Source organism: Budorcas taxicolor, chromosome 5, assembly GCF_023091745.1.
Source record: "Budorcas taxicolor isolate Tak-1 chromosome 5, Takin1.1, whole genome shotgun sequence".
Taxonomy (NCBI): Eukaryota; Metazoa; Chordata; class Mammalia; order Artiodactyla; family Bovidae; genus Budorcas; species Budorcas taxicolor.
This window is the reverse complement of record NC_068914.1, coordinates 22071293-22092401: the sequence shown is the minus strand read 5'-3', so window position 1 is coordinate 22092401 and position 21109 is coordinate 22071293. Positions and strand designations below refer to the sequence as shown.

General features: G+C 38.5%; 1 protein-coding gene and 1 non-coding gene across 2 annotated transcripts in view; one reads left to right on the top strand and one right to left on the bottom strand.

Moving 5' to 3' along the window:
• The window catches only part of CTNNA3 (catenin alpha 3), a 1850481-nt gene that overhangs the window by 1298362 nt on the left and 531010 nt on the right, over positions 1–21109 (bottom strand). The window lies entirely within an intron of this gene.
• Positions 16920–16991, top strand: TRNAC-ACA (transfer RNA cysteine (anticodon ACA)). Its single transcript has one exon. It is a non-coding gene; the product is annotated as a tRNA-Cys (tRNA).

The following is a 21109-nucleotide window of genomic DNA, read 5'->3' as shown; positions in this document are numbered from 1 at the left end:
TGAGTTCTTCTGCAGGAACTAGGGTCCCCATCCAGGTGGAGGATAACTTCAGGCTGAGCACAAGCATGGGGAGCCAAGACTGGTTGGAACCCGGTTAATGGTTGAGACTTCTGGACCACCCTGTTAACTCAGTTCAGTTCAGTTCACTTGTTCAGTTGTGTCTGACTCTTTGTGACCCCATGGACTGCAGCACACCAGGCTTCCCTGCCCATCACCAACTCCCGGAGCTTGCTCAACCTCATGTCCATCCCTGTTAACTCACTACCAACCAAATGCAAGAGGGTTACACACCTTGAAGCCCTCCCCTGAAAATTCTACTTATGAAAACTTCTTCCCTGAAATTCATTGGGGAGTTCAGGTCTTTTGAGCAGGAACCATCCATTTTCCTTGCATGGCCCTGGCAATAAACCTTTCTCACTCTAAACTTCAATGTTTTGGTTTGTTTGGCCTCGCTGTGTGTTGCACACACAAACTTGGGTTCAAAAATCATGCTAATGCAACATATCCCCACCAAAACTAGGCCTGTTAAGAAACCTTCTGTATGGGGTGATTTCTGCCTGATATTACCCATTCAGAAAAATATTAACCAAGAGTCAACCAGGACTCATACATAAACATATTTAGGAATTTTCTTATTCATGAAATCAGAAATTATAACGATTTCCCACTAGGAAAGAAAGATAAAACTCCTAGATCATAATTTCCAAGATTTAAAGTTAGATAAATCTTCTGGAGTAGACTTGTGGTAGATAAGCATAGTAAGTCAGAAGAAATGCGCTCTATATAAGGGTCTAAGAATTTGTTAGATCTGTTTCAATACATTGCATGGTTCATTGTGTGGAAGCTTTCCTAGGCTACTCCATCTCAGCATAATGATTATTCTGAGCATGGAAATAGAAACTAAAAAGATGATAGCCATGTAACCCAAACTTGAAGAATCAATGAGTCCTAGCCAAGGGTGTACCCCAAGAGCAGAAGACAAGCAAGCAGCTTATTGAGCATCTCACTGAGCATCTCTGACACCAGAAGTACATAGAAATGGAAACACTGGCAGTGATGGAGATGTTAGGTAGTTAGAATAGGAAAACGGAGTCCAGAATGACGGTGGCTAAAAGACAAGAAGGGAAAAGCCTGTGAAAATAGAACAAAGAAAGGTCTGAGGACTGGTGTGAGGACCTCAGGTAGAACAAACAGCACTCCTGGCTAGTGCAATTTACATAGGGCAGGCCCAGGGGGAGGGAAAGACATATAAAAAGAGGAGCCAAAGGGCCAGGGGTCTCTCTCTCTCTTCTTCACGTCTTTTGGGTTGGCATGCCCTCATGCCTCGAGGATGTATTTTCCTTTACTTTCTAAATAAAACTGAGCTGTAACATGGACCTGTAACACTGACCTGTCTGAGAGCTGAGACATGGTCTGTCTGAGGGCTTTAATGTCCGTCACTTCAAATTTTTGTTGTGATGAGACAGGACCAAGGAAATTACACACTCCCCTGACAGAGGCATCAAATATTTCTTCCTCTATATTAATTTCTGGAGGTTTTGGATAAGCTTAAAAAATATAGGTCATTCAAGAGGGTGGGAAATGAATCAAGAGAACAACAAACACACTAAGGCATGCAGAGTTTGGAGCAATTAATCTGAAAAATTAAAGAGACTGAGCTTTCATTTTACCCTCTTCTGCTCAATATTTCTGGACACTATTTGTCACTCTTCTTCCCTTCTCACTTTACCTTAACTAAGACAGAACTCAGAACACACTGTGCATTCAATTCCAAGCCCCTTTGCTGTGCTCCTTCTTTTGCCTGAAAGGCTCTAGGCAAAGCCTTTCTAAGCCATGTGGGTGGGGTTAGATGTCCTTCTTTTATGTCTCTATATCAAGTATGTATTTACAGGACACAATTTATCCAGGTAACATCCTCTATATACTTCCATTTCCTCACCAGTAAAATAAAGATGATAATAGCATATACCCCCACAGGGTTGTTTTGGTGATTAAATAAGGTGGTATATGTAAAACCACTTATAACAATACCTGAAACAAACTACTAGGGGAGGGGGGCATTTACTTGTGGAACTAAGCCCAATAGAGGGGGAAAAAGTAAGTTGGAAAGGGGTTTAATAGATTTGATGAAAAAATAAAAATCGGGAGGTTAAAAGTTTGAATGATTTTGGGGAGTAAATATAACAGGTAAACCCAAAGGATAAAAGAAGCTATGATTATAAGACGAGGTATTATAGTTTAAGATGTCAGAGACTGAAAATTTTATACAAGGATATGATCTAATATATAGCCATATGAAGGGGAGTTGAAACTTGCATTTCTCAGAATCTGTGGGTGCTGTGCTTAAAATTTTACATATGTCATTGCACTTAATTATCTGACTATTTTTATAGATGAAGAAATCAAGGATGAATAAAGTTATGTGACTTGTCCAACCTTGCACGGATAGTCAGTAACAGAGCTAGAATGTAAACTCTGACTTATTTAACTCTGAAGCATATATGCTTTCCACTATAACACACCAAGTACATAATGTAAGAAAGTGGGGAAGGAAGGATGGGTCAAAGTTATTAGATTTGACCAAGTGAAAGATATCTGAGACTAGGCCGTGGATGGGGGACACAAAGACACTCAAGTCATTCACCTAATGGCTGAACTTGAATGGAAAAGGCTCTTAATTAATTCCACACTCACTGAAAAGTATAGAGAAATGATGATAAGAAACAAGAGAAGTGATAATAAATAGCGACTGGGTAGCCCATGGTGAATTCTGCTGCAGGTTGGTGCTATGATAAGTAAGAAAGTATATTACTGTGATGTATCATGAATTTTCTTATAAAATAATAGGGTAAGGTGAATGAATGCCCACTGACACAACGGAGACTCATACATTCAGAGGGTTGGTACATGAGCAGACTTCACTGCAAACAGTGGCATGAGAGAGCTAGCTTTTGGTTAATGGAAAAGGCTGAGAAAGGTGTCTTTAAGGTGTTCAAGTTTGTTTTCAAAGTGATGTGTATCTAGAGAATAATAGGAAGGGTTTTGAGATGAATAACAAAGGGAGGATAAGTATAGAGGAACAAAGAATAAAGTAGGATAATAACATTGTCAGTGAGCATGGGTGACCCTGGGGGCTGGGATCTTGTAATGTTAACACAGATGGCGGGGAATGAAAAACAGTGGTATTTCAGGTTTTTCCCTGTATCTCTGATATAATGCAAATATAGCCTTCCAGCTGAGTATAATTCCCATCTCACAATGAGAGTAAACCTTTCCCCATCATAACAGACCTGGTCAGGTAAAGCGGCAATACCAGTACATGTTTTGGAATACTGAGATAATCATTTAACTCCCTAAAATGAAAGCATTGGTTTAAATATCAAAGTTCATGTAATCTCACAAATATGTCAATTTTCTTGATAAATAATAATATCTACTGTAACTCATTCAAATTTCTTTTGAATCAATCATGTTTTTCCACTCTAATATATACTGGCATAACGAATTTCATAGGCATCAAAAAACCTTAAAGTAGAGAAGAACTGTACAAAAAAGATCACGACCCAGATAATCACGATGATGTGATCACTCACACTCACCTAGAGCCAGACATCCTGGAATGAGAAATCAAGTGGGCCTTAGGAAGCATCACTATGAACAAAGCTAGTGGAGGGGATGGAATTCCAGTTGAGCTATTTCAAATCCTGAAAGATGATGCTGTGAAAGTGCTACACTCAATATGTCAGCAAATTTGGAAAACTCAGCAGTGGCCACAGGACTGGAAAAGGTCAGTTTTCATTCCAATCCCCAAGAACAGTAATGCCAAAGAAGGCTCAAACTACCGCACAATTGCACTCATCTCACATGCTAGTAAAGTAATGCTCAAAATTCTCCAAGCCAGGCTTCAGCAATACGTGAACCGTGAACTTCCAGATGTTGAAGCTGGTCTTAGAAAAGGCAGAGGAACCAGAGATCAAATTGCCAACTTCCACTGGATCATCAAAAAAGCAAGAGAATTCTAGAAAAACATCTATTTCTGCTTTATTGACTATGCCAAAGACTTTGACTGTGTTGACTGTGTGGATCACAACAAACTGTGTAAAATTCTGAAAGAGATGGGAATACCAGACCACCTGACTTGCCTCTTGAGAAACCTGTATGCAGGTCAGGAAGCCACAGTTAGAACTGGACATGAAACAACAGACTGATTCCAAATAGGAAAAGGAGAACGTGCTCAAATTAAGGCCCATCAAGTCAGTGATGCCATCCAAACATCTCATCCACTATCGTCCCCTTCTCCTCCTGTCTTCAATCTTTCCCAGCATCCGGGTCTTTTCCATTGAGTCAGTTTGTCACATCAGGTGGCCAAAGAATTGGAACTTCAGCTTCAGCATCAGTCCTTCCAATGAATATTCAGGACTGATTTCCTTTAATATTGACTGGTTTGATCTCCTTGCTGTCCAAGAGACTCTCAAGAGTCTTCTCCAACGCCACAGTTTAAAAGCAATAATTCTTTCGTGCTCAGCTTTCTTTAGAGTCCAAGTCTCACATCCATACATGAAACCTGAAAAAATCATAGCTTTGACTAGACTGAACTCTGTCGCCAAAGTAATGTCTCTGCTTTTTAATATGCTGTCCAGCTTGGTCATAGTTATTCTTCCAAGGAGCAAGTATCTTTTGATTTCATGGCTGCCAACACCATCTGCGGTGATTTTGGAGCCCAAGAAAATAAAGTCTGTCACTGTTTCATTTGTTTCCTCATTTATTTGTCATGAAGTGACAGTATTGGATCCCATGATCTTTGCTTGTTTAATGTTGAATTTTAAGCCAGTTTTTTCACTCTCCTCTTTCACTTTCAAGAGGCTCTTTAGTTCTTCTTTGCTTTCTATAAGGGTGGTGTCATCAGCATATCTGAGGTTATTGATATTTCTCCCTGCAATCTTGAGGGAGAAAGATTATGCTTCAGCTTATGCTTCATCCAGTCCAGCATTTTGCATGATGTATTCTACATAAAAGTTAAATAAGCAGGGTGACAATATATAGCCTTGATGTACTTCTTTTCCAAGTTTGAAACAGTCCATTGTTCCATGTCTGGTTCTGTTGCCTTTTGGCCTGCATACAGATTTCTCAGGAGGCAGGTAAGGTGGTCTGGTATTCCCATCTCTTGAATAATTTTCCACAGTTTGTTGTGACCACACAGTCAAAGGCTTTAGCAAAGATAATGAAGCAGAAGTAGATGTTTTTCTGGAATGCTCTTGCTTTTTCTATGATCCAACGGAATTGACAATTTGACCTCTGGTTCCTCTGCCTTTTCTAAATCCAGTTTGAACATCTGGAAGTACTTGGTCATGTACTATTGAAGCCTAGCTTGGCAAATTTTGAGCATTACTTTGCTAGTGTGTGAAATGAGGGCAATTGTGCAGTAGTTTGAACATTCTTTGTATTGCCTTTCTTTGTGATTGGAATGAAAACTGACCTTTTCCAGTATTGTGACCACTACTGAGTTTTCCAAATTTGCTGGTATATTTAGTGCTGCCCCTTCACCACAACATCCTTTAGGATTTGACATAGCTCAACTGGAATTCCATCACCTTCACTAGCTTTGTTTGTACTGATGCTTCCTAAGGCCAACATGACTTTGCACTCCAGGATGTCTGGCTCTAGGTGAGTGATCATACCATTGTGGTCGTTCTGTGTCATTAAGATCTTTTTTGTGTAGTTCTTCTGTGTATTCTTGGCACTTCTTCTTAATATCTTCTGCTTCTGTTATGTCCCTATCATTTCTAATCTTTATTGTGCCCATCTTTGCATGAAATGTTCCTTCGGTATCTCTGATTTTCCTAAAGAGATCTCTAGTCTTTCCTATTCTACTGTCTTCCTCTATTTCTTTGCACTGATCAATTATGTAGGCTTTCTTATTTCTCCTTGCTATACTTTGGAACTCTGCATTCAGATGGGTATATCTTTCTTTTTCTCCTTTACCTTTCCCTTCTCTTCTTTTCTCAGCTATTTGTAAGGTCTCCTCAGACAACGATTTTGCCTTTTTGCATTTCTTTTTCTCCTGTACAATGTTACAAACCTCTGTCCATAGTTCTTCTGGCACTCTATCAAATCTAATCCCTTGAATCTATTTGTCACTTCCCACTGAATAATCATAAGGTATTTAATTTAGGTCATACCTGGATGGTCTAGGGGTTTTCCTTACTTTCTTCAATTTAAGTCTGAATTTTGCAATAAGGAGTTCATGATCTGAACCACAGTCAGCTCCTGGTCTTATATTTGCTGACTGTAAAGAGCTTCTCCATCTTTGGCTGCACAGGACATAATCAATCTGATTTTGGTATTGACCATCTAGTGATGTCCTCTTGTAGAGTCTTCTCCAGTGTTGTTGGAAGAGATTGTTTGCTATGATCAGTGGGTTCTCTTGGCAAAACTCTGTTAGCCTTTGCCCTGCTTCATTTTGTATTCCAAGGCCAAACTTGCCTGTTACTCCAGATAAAGTGACATAGGGTTCCGCTAACCATACTGAAGGTTTTTAAGTAAGAAACTTGAATCTGTAAACCCAGCAGAGGAAATCTTTCTAGAGAGAGAATATTGAGAGAAATCTTATCAGAGAGAAAGACTAAAAGACAAATTATCTGAATTTGGAACTAAATACCAAATGACTGGAATGACATGTGTTACCCTCCAAAAGAACAGAATTTATTGAGTATACATTCAGTTTTGATGAGGTGGTAAGGGGCTAGCATTGGAACTGGGCAAGGAGTGACATCAAACAAACCTCCAACATTGTGGTAGAAACATTCTGGCCATTATTTCTTACTTTCTTTACTAGATAGCTGTGGCTGCATATCACAGACTGAATGAGAAGAGGTAGTAGGACAAATCTTAAAGCTCAGAAAGAAAACACCAGGCCAACAGCCCACAGCAGTGACAACAACAGAAAGGCATGAATGGCATTTGGTAAGGATCACCCTAGGAGTGTCAAGACAGGGTCTAAAGGTAGGTAAAAAAGTCTCTTAGCCATTGTGACCAAAGTTTGTATACTGTTCTCAAAGTTGGTATATTGGATTTGACATAAGAAAACAATTTTGTTGCCTTTGCTGTATTTAAATTTTTAAAAAAGTATGTGGATTGTTCTTACACAGTTTTACAATCAGATTGATCCTCTCTAACATGCATCAGAAAGTGAAGAGGAACTAAAAAGCCTCTTGAGGAAAGTAAAAGAGGAGAGTGAAAAAGCTGGCTTAAAGCTCAACATTCAGAAAACAAAGATCATGGCATCTGGTCCCATCACTTCATGGGAAATAGATGGGGAAACAGTGGAAACAGTGTCAGACTTTATTTTGGGGGGCTCCAAAATCACTGCAGATAGTATTGCAGCCATGAAATTAAAAGACGCTTACTCCTTGGAAGGAAAGTTATGACCAACCTAGATAGCATATTCAAAGGCAGAGACATTACTTTGCCAACAAAGGTCTGTCTAGTCAGGGCTATGGTTTTTCCAGTGGTCATGTATGGATGTGAAAGTTGGACTGTGAAGAAAGCTGAGGGCCAAAGAATTGATGTTTTTGAACTGTGGTGTTGGAGGAGACTCTTGAGAGTCCCTTGGACTGCAAGGAGGTCCAACCAGTCCATCCTAGAGGAGATCAGTCCTGGGTATTCATTGGAAGGACTGATGCTGAAGCTGAAACTCCAATGCTTTGGCCACCTAATGCAGAGTTGACTCACTGGAAAAGACCCTGATGCTGGGAGGTATTGGGGGCAGGAGGAGAAGGGGACGACAGAGGATGAGATGGCTGGATGGTATCACTGACTCAATGGACGTGAGTTTGGGTAAACTCCAGGAGTTGGTGACGGACAGGGAGGCCTGGCGTGCTGTGATTCATGGGGTCGCAAAGAGTCAGACACGAATGAGCAACTGAACTAAACATGCTTCAAGTTTATTAATTTCATTAATCTCACAAATTTTATTAGTCTTCACACTTTAGGCATGATTTTTCATACAACTACTTATTTTCTTATAAGCTTCTCAATTTTTTACTAGGGGCACAAGATAGCGTTAAGAAATTCCTGCTCCTACATGCAAGCAGGTTTTATTTTTATAAATCCTAGCATAAAATCCATCTGACTCTAACCAACCCAAAATTCTGTCTTACTCTCACAGTCAGTTTTGAAGTGATATACATTATACATCTTTTCTCTATTTATAATATTTATTTGTTACAACTACTGAACAGAATGAAGCAGCAGAAATCCTGACGTTGTATAGGCTTGGTAAGAGCAACTGCAGAGGGACACATGTGTTTAATTAAATTCCTTTTCAGAAAAAAAAATGGAAAAGTTTAAACAGTATTAGTCTGTGTCCCACCTTTACCCTGAAATTGAGTGGTTAGAGATCTATTAAAGAGAACAATTTGTATGAGTAATCATGACATGCATCACTATAGTTTATTTATTTATTTATTTATATAAGTAGATATTAATATAACTCCAGACCCTTCTCCAAGGGATCTTGCCATCCCAGAGACTGAACCCAGGTCTCCCGCATTGCAGGTAGATTCTTTACCATCTGAGCCACCAGGGAAGCTCTCCTAAGGTTCATGCTTAGTCATAAAATTACACCTTTTCTCTGGATATGTAATATTCTAGGCATGGTCATTTGCTTAAAAAATAGGCAAATGAACTTTTATAACAGGAAGAAATTTCAAAATTCAGATTATTTACTTTTCCCCCTTCAGATGCACCTCTCAGAAAAAACACTGACATATGTGTATATCTGTGTGTGATTATGTATTTTAAAGTTCGTGAAATCTATGGTAAAAGAGTTAAAATCCATAAGAAGTCTTAGAATTAATAAGGATTCATAGCTAGGAAACACAGACCCAAATCCCATTAGCTAACATACACACCCACACACACACAGAGGCAGCAGTGGATTTTTCAGCAACAAAGAACAACGTTAGTGGGTATTGGAAACAAACTTTCCCAGGATATGACAGAAATATTTCATATTTGTAAATGATAGTTTTTTTTATCATAATTTGTTATAAACTAAAATGACTCATAGATCCTAGTCTTCTGAAAAAGAATCGAAACTTTGCTGTCTGTACCTATAGCTTACATAAACTGGTATATTAGATACTCCTCAATCAGCCTTAACATTTATTTCTTTTCTCCTCTTTAGAAAGAGTGGATATTAAGTGCCCGACACAATGTCTGACATAGTACACATACATGCTTTTAACTGATAGGTATTCATAGTAGATATTATTTTCTCTCATCCCCCACTGAAGAAAATATTCCTTCAAATCAAAGGGTTCAAATGTCAACTGCCAACTTCTTAAATGATCTTCCCAGGGTTGAGCATCTAACTCAAATTAGGTCATCATAAATGTATCAAATACAGAAAAAAATTAGCTACCTTATTAACTCTTGCGTATGTTGTTCTGTCAATTAGTATCCATGTGTTTTCTATTCTGGGATATTCTAGAGATTTTACAGAAATTCAATTTCCTAAGTTATTTATCGGTAGGGATAGAGTGGAAAGCGCACTTTTAAATGACTTTTCTTAGGAGCCAAAGATAGACATTTCAGCTGCTTTGATATATTTAGCTGATACATATGTACTTACTGTAAATATGAAATAATAAAATTATGCTGATACAGATTTTTCAGGTATACTAATAAGCTGGAGTATGAAAATAAAGGATATAAATTTACATGATTTTTAAGTTTGATATTATGGCTCTTCACAATATTTCAAATTCTAATTCAGTCCAAAACTATAATAAATGTAAAAGCCTATGAAACTCTTACTTTAGTGGATGCTGAAATAAGAGGATAGAGAATGTTGTAATCATTATGTTTATAAAACATTACAGTACAGAACTTTAAAGATCAGGAAAGAAATGTATTCTTACACTTTTGTCCCAAAATGTTTTCAACTCAAAGGGAAATCTCTGAAAATGTATTTATTTTTCCTAATGAATATTATGGGATTTCTAAGCCTACATTAGACACTCAAGACTTTGATAAGTTTACAGAGTGCTTTAACTCTTTGAACAATTTTTTAGAAGCTTCCAAGTGAGAATGTATTAGAATAACTCTGACTAAATAGATACAGCAGAAAGGATGGAATGTTTTATTCCTTATCTTTGAAAACCATCCTCATTTCTGGCATATTATACAACATGTATCTACACCTGTTCAAACTGCTATTGTAAGTAGCCATAAGAAGAGAAAGTCTTAAAACTGGCAATTTCCCACTTCTCTACAAGATAGCTAAAATTCTCCTTTTGAGTGCTGCTGCTGCTGCTAAGTCACTTCAGTCGTGTCTGACTCTGCGACCACAGAGACGGCAGCCCACCAGGCTCCCCAGTCCCTGGGATTCTCCAGGCAAGAACACTGGAGTGGGTTGCCATTTCCTTCTCCAATGCAGGAAAGTGAAAAGTGAAAGTGAAGTTGCTGTCTCTCAGTGGACTGTAGCCTACCAGGCTCCTCCGTCCATGGGATCTTAAAGGCAAGAGTACTGGAGTGGGTTGCCATTGCCTTCTCCACTCTTATTGAGTACTTTTGTTAATAATACATTTTAGGATTTAAACTCATCTAAAAATTTAGACAAATTGTAAATATTTCTTTTTATTCTGTTTTAAGATCAGAATGGGCTACATTAGTAGTCCACTCTAGCATACCAAGAAATTATTCCATTTATACTAGTTATTATATTAAACTGACATATTAATAATTTGAATTTAACCCAGATCTCTATATATAATAGAATTCAAAATAACTTTTAAAAATGAAAAGAACCCTAAGCCAAAATATATTAATTATCTGTGTAAGAAAAGATGACCAGTAAAAGGACAAGTACAAATTTTATAAAAGTTTAACTACAAAGTATGAAAAGAAAACACATTTCGTTTCTGACGTCAATGTAGTCCAATAAAAAGCACTCTGATATTTATGAAAATACCATAACAAAACCCTTTTTGGTCATAAAAACTACATATCCTAAGAGTGAGTTAAGTCTTATCTGATTTTATATTCCATGTTAACAGGGAACATCTTGTTTTTTCCTTTATGAAAGGGCACAGGAGCAGCATGCATGAACAATGTTTTCTATTTCTGTGGAATCATTGTTATATATGACATTTCATCTTTAGGCCTACTTAGTTGTATGAAGTGTTGACCATATGTCAAGAAAGATATAACATAGAAAGAAAAATAAAGTGATATCATTCATGAAAGGAGATCAAGAGTTAAGAAAATGGAAAAGGAATCCTGCTTTCAAGCAGCTTAAAATGTAACATCACTTCAATGTAAGGCATGCTCCCTTGCCATCTCAAAGAGAATATTTGGTGATCAGAGAAAAGAATGCAAACTACTTAATTTTTTGTAGTCAGCTCTGTCATTTAACCATAGTCTAATAAGTCAACTCTGGACATTACTGCAAAAGAATTTCTAAAATGCACATCAGGTACATCATGTGATAACACAGGCTTAAGAGGAATGTTGCTAGGCTTAATTACTATTTGCAAAAGCACCCTAAGGCTTTTACAAACAAATGCAATATAATGACAAAATATTTCTATTCTATCATCTCCCCAGCCAAAGCAAGTTTTGGCCTCCCAGTACTGCTGGCAGCAAAATAAAGCTGACATCATGCTTCTAAGTCCAATTGGCAGACCAGCTGTGCTATTATCCCCAGAGAGTGGTCATGTACAGTAATACCCACATTATATGTCCATGACCAAGCCAAAATTGCCCCCTTGGAACACAGTTCAGCCTCTGAGAGTGTAGAGCTGAGAAGACCTGCTGAGTTCAGCTGATCAGCCGTGGTGAGGGACATTTTAGTCTGATAATGGCCCTAAATTACAGATACCAACTTGGTGCCTGAGACTCAGGGCAAAAGCAGCTATTTTCTTTCTGTGTGAACATCCACCAAAAATATGAATGCAGCTGCCTTAGTCTTAATTTTTCTTCTCTATTTTTATGGGATATTTGAGGTCATGACTATAAATACAGATAAAATTTATATAAAACATCAAATTAAGTGAAAAGCATTTTATATAGTCTAAAACACATTTACACATTTTCTTATTTATAGATTTTAGAGACATATGAAACCCAGGCCCCAAGCCAATTGGTGATTTAATGAAGAACTGCATAGCTGTGTATTTTCAAGTAAAAAATATACCAAAAATGATAAGAGGCTGGTAACTCAGTGTATTACTTATAGCAATAGCTTGGTACAAATTTTCCATATAATTGATTTATGAAAAAAGCCTATATTCTGCAAAGGAAAGATTCATCTTCTTATGCAAAGTTAATCTTTACAAACATTTTTAAATGTTTCTATATCAGGAGGAAAATACCATTTATTAGGGCTTTGTAAATATATATAGAAAGAAAAAGATTATAAGAGGGAGAAAAAAAGAAAATAATTCCATAATCCCTTTGCTCAGATAACGGCTTGTTTTTAACAGTAGAATATGGTCATGGTCTCCTCTCCCCCACAGCTCTCTGTCCTGATAGATAATTAGTTTTTAATAGTTTCCTGAGTTTCTGTCCATAAAAAGAATGTTTTATGCATGCTGCTGCTGCTGCTAAGTCATTTCAGTTGTGTCTGATTCTGTGTGACCTCATAGACAGCACCCTACCAGGCTCCCCTTCCCTGGGATTCTCCAGGCAAGAACACTGGAGTGGGTTGCCATTTCCTTCTCCCTGTTTTACGCATACATCAGCGTGTGTACATGCGTGCGTGCGTGCATGCGTGCATGTGTGTGTGTGTGTGTGTGTGTGTGTGTGTGTGTCAAGTAAGAAAGAGAAATTATATACAGCCACTTTTTCTGTTACAAACAGTGAAATTCTTGGGTCAAAAAGTACACTCATTTTATTTCACTAGACACACTAAACATATTTTGCAAAGCAAAAATTCATTTCTTATAAAATTAATCTTTATATAAATCAGGGAAAAACAAAATATTTGGTAAACAAAAAGAAAATAATTTAATATTCATTTGATACCACTGTTAAATGGATGAAAAAGGAAAGGGATATTCTACAAGGAAGTATACTGAATGTCCTACTTCCCCCAGATTCCTTTAACTTTGAAAAACTGGGCCTCTAGGGCTCACCTATACATCTCTCCTAATTCTGAAATCAATCTTCTTACCCTAATTGGGGAAAGCATGGGAAGTCAAACTTATTGAACATCCAACTTTTCATCTTGGTTCCATCCTGAACATTTACCTTAGCTTTAAAAAAAAAAAAAGCAGGGGCCCTTTGTGTTTTATCTTTGTAACTAAATCTTTGATCCTAAGACTTGGTTCATAACTGTCTGGTGTCCCGGTTCCTATAATAGATTAACCTTCCTTAAGAATTTCCAAGAACTGGAGTCTTGATAGTGAATCCCAGATCCCATGGATGGCTTCCTGCCATCTGTCCTCTGTGACAGTCCCTGCAAATGTATTAAGACCTCTTCCATCTGTTGTCTATCTCTAGACCTTCTTGGCAATAATATCATGACCTATTGTTATGGCCAGTTGCTTCAGTCTTCCCAAGCACAGACCACATTTCCCATGACTGACCTCTAAATTCTTGTTAGCAATAAAATGAGCTTTGGCATGACAGAAATCAATTTGGGACTTCTACTATAATATTTTATAAATTCACCTCTTAGTAATTCAGTTCCTTTTTGCAACTTGAATACTTCAAAGACATATTTATTCCTTTAGACCACTGGCTGGAGTACCATTTAGTTAATTACCACTGTGGCAGAATAAACTGTAGCCCGTAGCAGCAAATAACAAAAGCACTCATAACATGCCAAATTGCTCCTTCAGAGAAAATTACCATCAGGAAAACTGGAGTGATCAAATTAAAAAAATAAAAATGTTTAATGTGTCTATATTGATGCTGGAGAGGAAGATGAAAGTCTACATTTCTGAATGAAAATTCAGGTATCCAAACGGCATTTTCTCATCCGAGTCTGAGATTGTCAGCTATTTCATCTGTTATTGATGCCTTCCTCAGACCACTTTCTCCCAAATCTACTGGCCAAGAATTATCCATTGTTCTTCTGCTCCTCCCCATTCCTTAGGTCAAGCCTTGTATATCGGAAGGTCAAAACTACCCAGTATTGAGAGTTACAGAAACTTGTGTTTGCTGTGTATTTTTATCTCCCTCTGGTGTCTCCAAGATTTCGTGCCAATACCCTGATATCCTTGGCTCTTCCATACCTGTATCTGGATATTTCTGAATCCACACTTCCAGTTGATGTTCAGAGGTCCCCAGGGAGGAAGGAAGAGAAATTGTACCCTGACCTACTTGTCTTCCCTATAGCTCTTTTCTTCCCACTATCCTTCAGGTGAAAAAGAATATGTTTTTCTTGTACTTTCCCTTCTCAGGTAATTGGAACTTCCTCGTGATAAGCCAAACGCAGGTCTAAGGCTTTCCCTCTCCTCTATAACCTATCCTCCTTTGTCTCAATTCAGTTAACTCAACATAGTTGTTTGTTGGGATGGAGGGAAAGGGGTAGGGGGGAGGAGGGAGACAAGAAGCTTATGCTTAGTAAGACGGGAATTAAATTGGGAGTATTTTTAATAGTATACCAATCATAAATGGATTTACTATTATTCACCATAAATATACTTACTATTAGGGTTTCCCTCATAGCTCAGTCAGTAAAGAATGCGCCTGCAATGCAGGAGACCCAGGTTCGATTCCTGGGTTGGGAAGGTCCTCTGGAGAAAAAAATGGCAACCCACTCCAGTATTCTCGCCTGAAATATCCCATGGACAGAAGAGCCTGGCAGGCTACACCACCACCACACTTACTATTATCCTAATTTAACACTAACACGAAAAAGTCACCAGATATTAAAAAAAAAATGTTAATGTTTACTCAGAAAATACCTCATATTTATTTGCAGTTCTTGATTCATTACATACTGAGGATATATTCTACCTTTAGGGTTTGGAAAATGCCACATCAAAGATCTTTTTTTGGGGGTGGGGGTGGGGGGTGGCCTCTTCCTAATATATATCAAGTGTCATCAGATGTTCCAAATTTGAATTATTGACTATTGTACTGAATCATCTTCTGGATCCATGAGTTGCACCTGTCTCTTACCTTACATACATTGATACTTGCTTGGAAGCTGCACTGAAATAATGTTGAAATAACTTGAATCAAAAGCATTAGATGAAGAACTGCTGCTGCTGCTGCTGCTGCTGCTAAGTCGCTTTAGTAGAGTCCGACTCTGTGCAACGCCATAGACGGCTGCCCACCAGGGTCCCCCGTCCCTGGGATTCTCCAGGCAAGAACACTGGAGTGGGTTGCCATTTCCTTCTCCAATGCATGAAACTGAAAAGTGAAACAGGTCTTAATAAAAGCAAACCTTTAATTATTCTCCTCTGTATTAAGTGCATAACCCTCTGTGAATTGCAAAGTTTTTTTTTAAAATACAGTTGATAACCTACAGGCATATAGGAATTTCTAAGTGATCCAGGGGAATCTAGTTATTATAGTAGTGAAATAGTCTATGGCTACAGTAGCAAGGCAGGGTCCACCTCTCCAGCCTTTGTCCCTGGGCTGTATAACATTATCATGTCATATACCATATGAACAAAATATCCTATTTCCAATGAGAGACTTTATTTTGGGGGGGCTCCAAAATCACGGCAGTCACTGATGGTGACTGCAGACAAGAAATTAAAAGATGCTTGCTCCTTGGAAGAAAAGCTACAACCAACCTTGACAGCATATTTAAAAGCAGAGACACTACTTTGCCAACAAAGGTCCATCTAGTCAAGGCTATGTTTTTTCCAGTAGTCATGTATGGATGTGAGAGTTGGACTATAAAGAAAGCAGAGTGCTGAAGAACTGATGCTTTGGAACTGTGGTGTTAGAGAAGACTCTAGAGAGTCCCTTGGACAGCAAGGAGATCCAACCAGTCTATCCTAAAGGAAATCAGTCCTGAATATTCTTTGGAAGAACTGATGCTGAAACTGAAACTCCAATACTTTGGCCACCTGATGCGAAGAACTGACTCCTTGGAAAAGACCCTGAGGCTGGAAAAGATTGAAGGCAGTAGGAAGAGGGGACAACAGAAGATGAGATGTTTGGATGGCATTACTGACTCAATGGACATGAGTTTGAGCAAGTTCCAGGAGTTGGTGATACACAGGGAAGCCTGGCATGCTGCAGTCCATGGAGTCATAAAGAGATGGACACGACTGAGTGACTGAATGGAACTGAATGAGAGAAAAAAGGTTTTTAACTCTCTGCTAGATGTCAATAGTGAGTTTTTCCTCTGAATATAATTCTTTGGAGATCAAAAACAAGATTTAAGTGATAATGAAATCTTTGGTGCTAATTTTCTGATCTAATGAAGAATATTTTGTGTCTATCTACCTATCTCTGAGAAAATAGCAAAGAGATACAACAAAAACCACACTCACATTCTCTTTGCTTTGACAATATAGATGAATAGCGAGACAAAAATATACTGACAACTCTGCCCATGAGTACCATAGCCACACAGGCTACAGCATTTACATAAATCTTCTCAGAGAATAAACAAAAGTATTCAATTGCATTAGCTGATAACCATTTAGGACTCCTGAATTATGTAATTCCTTAGAATGGCAAGCACAGAATTTGTGGGATTTGAAAGAAATGTGTTTACATGGATCAGACTTTCCTGGGCTTTTGCCAGCTCAATCTAGGTCACATCCCCAAATTTTAAACAAAATATTTTATATTCAGAAAATGCTAGAAATATGTATACTATAATTTTTACATGTCTCATCTCTTATTGCATTGAAATATTTCTTCTTGCCAAATTCTAAAATCTATATACAAATCATTACTTGTTCAAATTGCAATTTGCAGTCCGTTAAACTAAAACAGCTTCCCTGGTGGCTCAGATGGTAAAGCATCTGCCTACAATGCAGGAGACCCAGGTTCGATCCCTGGGTTGGGAACATCTAGAGAAGGAAATGGCAACCCACTCCAGTATTCTTGCCTGGAGAATCGCACGGATGGAGCAGTATGGTAGGCTACAGTCCATGGGGTTGCAAAGAGTTGGACATGACTGAGCGAGCTTCACAAACTAAAACAATCTAGAGTGAATGCAGCACTGAAAGGCAACAGAGGCTGGGAATCTGAGACCCTGGGTTCTAGAGCAGATCACTGAGTGACCTTGGATAGTTATTTAACCTCTCTGTGCCTCAGTCTTCTCACCTGGAAACCTGAGATAATAACAGTACCTAGCTCACAGAATGGTTAGAAGGATTAAATGACATGTATGGGGAAACAGTAGAAACAGTGTCACACTTTATTTTGGGGGGCTCCAAAATCACTGCAGATGGTGACTGCAGCCATGAAATTAAAAGACGCTTACTCCTTGGAAGGAAAGTTATGACCACCTAGATAGTATATTCAAAAGCAGAGACATTACTTTGCCGACTAAGGTCCGTCTAGTCAAGGCTATGGTTTTTCCAGTGGTCATGTATGGATGTGAGAGTTGGACTGGAAGAAGGCTGAGCGTCGAAGAATTGATGCTTTTGAACTGTGGTGTTGGAGAAGACTCTTGAGAGTCCCTTGGACTGCAAGGAGATCCAACCAGTCCATCCTAAAGGAGATCAGTCCTGGGTGATCATTGGAAGGGCTGATGCTAAAGCTGAAACTCCAGTACTTTGGCCACCTCATGCGAAGAGTTGACTCATTGGAAAAGACTCTGATGCTGGGAGGGATTGGGGGCAGGAGGAGAAGGGGATGACAGAGGATGAGATGGCTGGATGGCATCACTGACTCGATGGACGTGAGTCTGAATGAACTCCGGGAGTTGGTGATGGACAGGGAGGCCCGGCATGCTGCGATTCATGGGGTTGCAAAGAGTCGGACACGACTGAGCAACTGAACTGAACTGAACTGAAAGCTCTCAAAATAGTAACCAGCACTAAGTAAGTACTCTGTAAGTATTTGTCAACCAAACACATATTGCACTAAGGCACAAAATGTATCCTTTGCTTGTAAAGTAAAAGCACAATAATAGCTCTTCAAAGAGCCTGCTGGGTAGAATAGCAGGAGATGAACAGCTTAAGGATAAATTGAGGTAAATAAGAAATGCAACATATTTTTGTCCTCATCGTATCCTGGTCTCCAGTATATGTGGGTTTTTGAATCAAAACAGTACATTTTACTCTACAATTGTATTTTTCTTTTGTTTTGCTCTTCTTTTCCCTTAGTAAGGCTCTCTTTTTCACTGGTCCCCAGGAAATTCCAAGTTTGATTCAATGTTGACCTCAACATACACAAATGAGAAACAAAAATGTGAAAACATTACTAACTCTTCTTTGTAGCTTGCTAACATTGGAGCTTTTGGATAACCTTTTGGATATCAATAGTACTTCTCTACAGCCTGATATATCAACAAGGTAAGCATGAAAATGTATTTTTAACTTGCCACTGTTTGTTCACTAACCTCTAAATAAAAGCAGAATGAGTGGGGTACAGATCATTCACATCATCAAGAAGTTACTAGGGCCTGACAGAGTATCTGAAACTGGCCTTTCTGATGAGAAGAACATTGGAAAAGATTTATCTACCAGACTGTCTATCCATTGATCACCTATCCCAAATTCCACTAGTAGAGAGACATTTGCTTGGATTATAAAGATATTTTGTTCTTTGAAAGTGAAAGTGAAGTCGCTCAGTCGTGTCCAACTCTTTGCGACCCCATGGGCAGTAGCCTGCACCAGGCTCCTCCGTCCATGGGATTTTCTGGGCAAGAGTACTGGAGGGGGTTGCCATTTCCTTCTCCAGGGAATCTTCCCAACCCAGGGATCAAACCCAGGTCTCCCGCATTGTAGACAGACGCTTTACCATCTGAGCCACCAGGGAAGTCCTATTTTGTTCTTTAAGAGTGTCCAATTTTTTCTTCAGGTGGTATAAAAATGTGAAGATATTATGAAAACACACATTCACTATGAAGACATCTCCAAAGATCCCAAATCTGTCACTTCATCTACATTTCCCCAGTATTCAGCCCACAGCACAGAGAAAACACATCACGTAAGATCATTATTAGATATCAGTGTGTCTTTCTGCTCCACAGTGAATTCCTTGAGAATCTCTTTTCTGAATATCTTTAAATTCCTTTCACTGAAGGTAATGACTGTCACACAAACACAACATGCAACATCAATAAATAAGGAACTGAGAAGCATGCTTGAAACAGTAGCTGCAAGGACCACTCTAACTAGGTCAAAATTTAAAAATACAAAAAAGTCTTTGTAATTATGCTGTTTAATGGAATACTAAAACTGTCCTTGTAACAAATATAGCATGAATTACAAAATAGAGGCATCTACTTCCTTTCTCAACTACTATGAAACAGTTATTTATATTTCATTCAGAAAACCATAAAACTTTCACACCTGATTTATTTTATTGTTAGCATACATAAAATCTAATTTAGGAAGACTATAACTTAAGGGAGACAAACTTTTGTCAATCAAAAATAATTAAATTCAACAGGATAATTGTTTATATGAAATGGAAACATAAACCATAACTCAATCATTAGTTTTAGAATCCCCTATAAAGAGATGTCATTGTAACAATATCTTTTCAATATTTTAAATTTAAATATCTCGGGAAGATAATTTATTCAGTAATTGAAATCATTTCTTGAAATAAAAAGTTCATTCAATAAATATTTTCTGAATATATATTTTATGCACTGTTCTAGGTGTTAGGAATAAGACACATGGGTCCCTACTCCCTTGGAGATTGTATTTTAATGAAGGAAGACAGTAGATGAGTGGATGGGAGGATGGAGGAATGGTTAGCTAAATGAATGGACAAATAAGAAAAAGCATCACAAATGCATAAGTATTATCAGCTCAGTTCAATTCAGTCACTCAGTCATGTCCGATTCTTTGTGACCCCATGGACTGCAGGACACCAGGCCTCCCTGTACATCCTCAACCTGGAGTTTACTCAAACTCATATCCATCGAGTGATGCAATTCAAACATACTCTGTTGTCCCCTTCTCCTCTTGCCTTCCCAGCATCAGGGTCTTTTCAAATGAGTTAGTTCTTCACATCAGGTGGCCAAAGTATTGGGGGTTTCAGCTTCAGAATCAGTCCTTCCAATGAATATTCAGGACTGATTTACCTCAAGATGGACTGGTTGGATCTCCTTGCAGTCCAAGGGACTCTCAGGAGTCTTCTCAAAATCACATCAATTCTTTGGTGCTCAGCTTTCTTTATAGTCCAACTCTCACATCCATACATGACTCCTGGAAAAACATAGCTTTGACTAGATGGACCTTTGTTCACAAAGTAATGTGCTGTCTAGGTTGGTTATAACTTTTCTTCCAAGGAGCAAATTTCATGGCTGCAGTCACCATCTGCAGTGATTTTGGAGCCCAAAAAAATAAAGTTTCTCACTGTTTCCATTGTTTCCCCATCTATCTGCCATGAAGTGATGGGACCAGATGCCATGATCTTCATTTTCTGAATGTTGAGTTTTAAGCCAAAATTTTCACTCTCCTCTTTCACCTTCATCAAGAGGCTCTTTGGTTCTTCTTCGCTTTCTGCCATATGAGTGGTATCATCTGCATATCTGAGGTTATTGATAGTTCTCCCTGCAATCTTGATTTCATCTTGTGCTTCCTCCAGCCCAGTGTTTCTCATGAGGTACTCTGCATATAACTTAAATAAGCAGGGTGACAATATACAGCCTTGATGTAGTCCTTTCCTGATTTGGAACCAGTCTGTTGTTCCATATCCAGTTCTAACTGTTGCTTCCTGACCTGCATACAGATTTCTCAAGAGGCAGGTCAGGTGGTCTGGTATTCCCATCTCTAAGAATTTTCCACAGTTTGTTGTGGTCCACACAGTCAAAAGCAGGTTGATGGAACAGAATGATTAAATGATTGTTTTGGATTGGGCATTAGAGAAATCCTCTCTCTGGATATGGTATTTATGATGAGACAAAGCCAATGTGAAAGGCCAGATCTGAAGGCTGCTTCATTTGAGGACTTGGTAATTATGACTTAGAACTTCAGGCTGCTTTTCTTTCCTTTTACTC